General features: G+C 40.6%; 1 pseudogene; it reads left to right on the forward strand.

The window, feature by feature from the left end:
- Positions 1-746: 746 nt before the first annotated feature.
- Positions 747-1,874, forward strand: LOC112807681 (actin, cytoplasmic 2-like; annotated as a pseudogene).
- The last annotated feature ends 2,330 nt before the right edge of the window (positions 1,875-4,204 follow it).

Raw genomic sequence — 4,204 nt, forward strand, 5'->3', positions numbered from 1 at the left:
GGCCTAGGTACCACTAATGTATATTCTGTCTCTATTGATTTAGCTATTCTGGAGAATTCTCGTAAGTGGAATTAAATTATACAGTATGTGGTCCTTTATGATTGGCTTCTTTCAATTAGCATGTTTCCAACGTTCATCCATAGGATAGCATGTATTAGTACTTCATTCTTTTTTATTGCTGATAATCTTCCATTGTGTGGGTATACCACATTTTGCTTATCAATCAACAGTTCATGGACATTTGAATTGTTTCCACTTTTTGGCTATTATGAATAATGCTGCTATTCACACACATGTTTTTATGTAGACATGAGTTTTCATTTCTCTTGGGTTGACATCTGGATCCATGAATACTTAAATATATTTTATAATATATTAATTATATATATTTAATTAATTTTATGTGATTAATTATATTTAATTACAGGTATACATATAATTAATTTCATATCTTTTATAATCTATCTGATTCACTGATATTTTCATGAGAAAGCTAATGGTTATTTTCCAGTTATTAAACTTTACCTTTCTAATCTACAGTGAACAGTAAATAATAGTTAATTTGGGGGAAGACGATTAGAGAAGTTGATGGGACCTTTACTTAAAGGATAAAGGAGTTTAAGAGCTTAGACGTTGAATGCAACTGCATGGTTTTTAAAATCCTGATTCTAGCTCACTCGTGGCAGCCAGCTGGTGCTCCGTGTTCTCCCGCACTCCGCGTTCTCCCACCACCTTCACCGACCTCAATGGAAAAGGAGATCCCAGCTCTTGTCATTGACAATGGCTCTGGCAGGTGCAAGGCGGACATTGCAGGGGATGACACCCCCCTCCCCAAGCCATGTTCCTGTCCATCATCTGGCAGCCCCGGCATCAGGGTGTTATATGGTGGGCATGGGCCAAAAGGATCCCTACGTGGGTGATGAGACCCAGAGCAAGTGGGGCATCCTGACCCTCAAGAATCCCATCAAACATAGCATTATCACCAACGGGAACGACATGGAGAAAATCTGGCACCACACCTTCTGAGCATGGTCCCCGAGGAGCACCCCGTGCTGCTGACTGAGGCCCCCTGAACCCCAAGGCCAACCATGAGATGACTCAGATCACAGAGACCTTCAACACTCCAGCCATGTATGTGGCCAGCCAGGCTGTGCTGTCCCTATATGCTTCTGGCCACACCACTGATATTGTCATGGATTCTGAGGATGGGGTCACCCACACTGTGCCCATCTACGAGGGGCATGCCTTGCCCCACGCCATCCTGTGTCTGGACCTGACTGGACAGGACCTGATGAACTACCTCCTGAAGATCCTCACGGAGGGTGGACACAGCTTCACCACCACCGCTGAGTGGGAAATCGTGCATGACATCAAGGAGAAGCTCTGCTACATCGCTTTGGATTTCAAGCAGGAGATGGCCATCACCTCGTCCTCCTCCTTCCTGGAGAAGAGCTATGAGCTGCCAGATGGGCGGGTGATCACCAGTGGCAACGAGGGGTTCCACAGTCCCAAGGTGCTCTTCCAGCCTTGCTTCCTGGGTATTGAAGTCCTGTGACATCCACAAAACCACCTTCAACTCCATCATGAAGTGTGATGTCAACATCCGGAAGGACCTCTGCGCTAATACAGTGCTGTCTGGCGGGACCACCGTGTACCCCAGAATCGCAGACAGGATGCAGAGGGATATCACAGCTCTGGCGCCCAGCATGGTGAAGATCAAGATCATCTCTCCTCCTGAACTCAAGTACTCCATGTGGATTGGGGGCTCCATGCTAGCCTCACTGTCCACCTTCCAGCAGATGTGGATCAGCAAGCCCGAGTATGATGAGTTGGGCCCCTCCATCATCCACCAGGAATGCTTCTAAATGGACTGTGAGCAGCTGTGTAGCATTTGCTGCATGAATAAACTCCGGAGTATAAATTTGCCCTGGCAAATGTATACACCTCATACTAGACTCAGGACACCGGAATCAGCCTTTGAGAAGAAATTTGTCCCTGAAGCTTGTATCTGATATCAGCACTGGATTGTAGAACTTGTTGCTGATCTTGATCTTGTATCCAAGTTAACTATTCCATTGGTATGTTTAATACCCTGTACATATCTTTGATTTAAACCCTTAGCACATGTGCTCAGTCACTTTGTCCTGAGGTTGAGAACATGTTTATGGAAGAGAAATCCACTGACTTGAGAATCTGCAAGACCATGAGGTTCTTGATCTGTGCAGGGTATTAATGTGTAAGAGCTGCCTATTTCAGGATTTCTTTAGAGGCTGGCAAGAGTCCTGAAATAGTTGTCATTTCTGTCTTGCCAGTCTGACAGGGTTGGGAAGGTGAGAGCCTTAGGTAAACCCACTCTCCTTTCTTACCAGATGTTTTCCTGCCAAAGCACGGTGGGTTGTTAGTTGCCTTGAGCTGGAAAATGGTTTGTATTTCCAACTGTAAATTTATTCATCCTTTTAATTTATGTAAGGTTTTTATACACAATTCTCAATTATTTAAGAGACATCAACAAATTTTGGTTTTCTACCGTCATGTGAGAACATTAGGCCCCAGCAACGCCTTAATGTGTGAGGAAAATAAAGTGCTGCAGTAAAAAAAAAAAAAAAAATCAAATACTGATTCTACCATTCACAAGGTATGTGACCTTAAGCAAGTTACTTAACCTCTCTGAACCTCACCTTCCTTGTCTGCAAAGTGGAGGAAAATATCATAACTACCTTATCAGGTGATTGTGAGGATTAAATCGGATACCTCTAAACCTAGTGCTGGGCACTTTGTAAGCATGTATTAATTGTTAGTAATTATTAGTAATAATTTATATACTGCTGCATTCTTACATTTTTAAAAAAGATTTACTTATTTATTTATTTTAGAGAGAGCAGCAGGAGGGGCAGAGAGAAGGAGAGAGAAACTTAAGCAGAGCATGGAGCTGAGATGGAGCTTGATCTCACGACCCTGAGATCAGGACCTGAGCTGAAACCAAGATTCAGTTGCTTAACTAACTGTGCCACCCAGGTGCCCCTGCATTATTATATTTTTAAATTTATATATATTTATATATATTTTTATAATGAGCATGCATTGCTTTTGAAATTCCAAAACAATTTTTAAATGTATGGAATCAACCTTAATTTTGAGTGTTTACTAATTTAAATGCATTCTTAAATTATCAAATCATGCTTTGAGCCGGAAAATTTCACCCTGCTCTCTCAGTGTTTCAGAGAAAATGGAGGTTGCTGACAAGGTCTGAATTATGCTTTATTTATTTGTTTCCATTTTATAAATTTCCTGGGCACAAAAATTCATGAAGTCATGGTACCATTTTTACCAAAATTGATCCTGAAACAACTACTAGCAGTATTAAATTTCCTAATCTACAAAGAGTTCCTTTTAATATTCCATTGGTCATTTAGATCTTTGAAGCAAACCAATTACAACTAATTTCAAATTTCATGTTGACCCCTAAGCCTTTTTGTTTTAGTGTAAAAGAACTCTGTTAATAATCTAGCATCTTTCCCAAGATCCTGTCTCATTTCCCTTCGGTTGATTTGAGCATTCCATTTTAATTCATTGCCTGTGGAATTGGTAACTATATGAGTTCTCTTGTGACTCCAATCTTAAATAATGATATCCCTCTAATAAGTCTTGTTCTATTTATAGGGCCTAAAGAGAAATTTGATTTTTAAGAGAAAACAGCAGCAATACTAGAAATAACTGTTTAGATGTATTCTAGAAGCCATTTTCTGGCCTGTTTATTGTTGTTTTATTTATGTTTCTGATCAAAAGATCCGGCATGAAAAATGAGGAGTTTATGAGGTTCTCAACACAGCTCCTCCCACCAATGCTTGGACTCAACTAGTGGCCACTCACTAGGATCTCCAAATGGATACCAGGGTCATTTTCTAGACCTCAGGAGTCCTATAGCCTTTAGCCAACCAACCTGTAAGTACCTACAAGGTAACAAGTACTTTTCTTGAGGCTATCTCTCTCTCTCTCTCTCTCTCTCTCTCTCTGTATAACAGCTTTGTTGAGATATAGTTTATATACTGTGCGATTTACCCATTTAAAATGTACAATTCATTGATTTTTTAATATATTCACAGAGTTGTGCAATCCTTACCACATGAATTTTACATTTTCATCACTCTAAATAAGAACTCCATACGCATTAACAACACTCCTTTTTATATAATGACCACAAAGC

Source organism: Callorhinus ursinus, unplaced genomic scaffold (assembly GCF_003265705.2).
Source record: "Callorhinus ursinus isolate GAN/ISIS: 27379988/994484 unplaced genomic scaffold, GSC_fseal_2.0 scaffold31, whole genome shotgun sequence".
Lineage (NCBI taxonomy): Eukaryota > Metazoa > Chordata > Mammalia > Carnivora > Otariidae > Callorhinus > Callorhinus ursinus.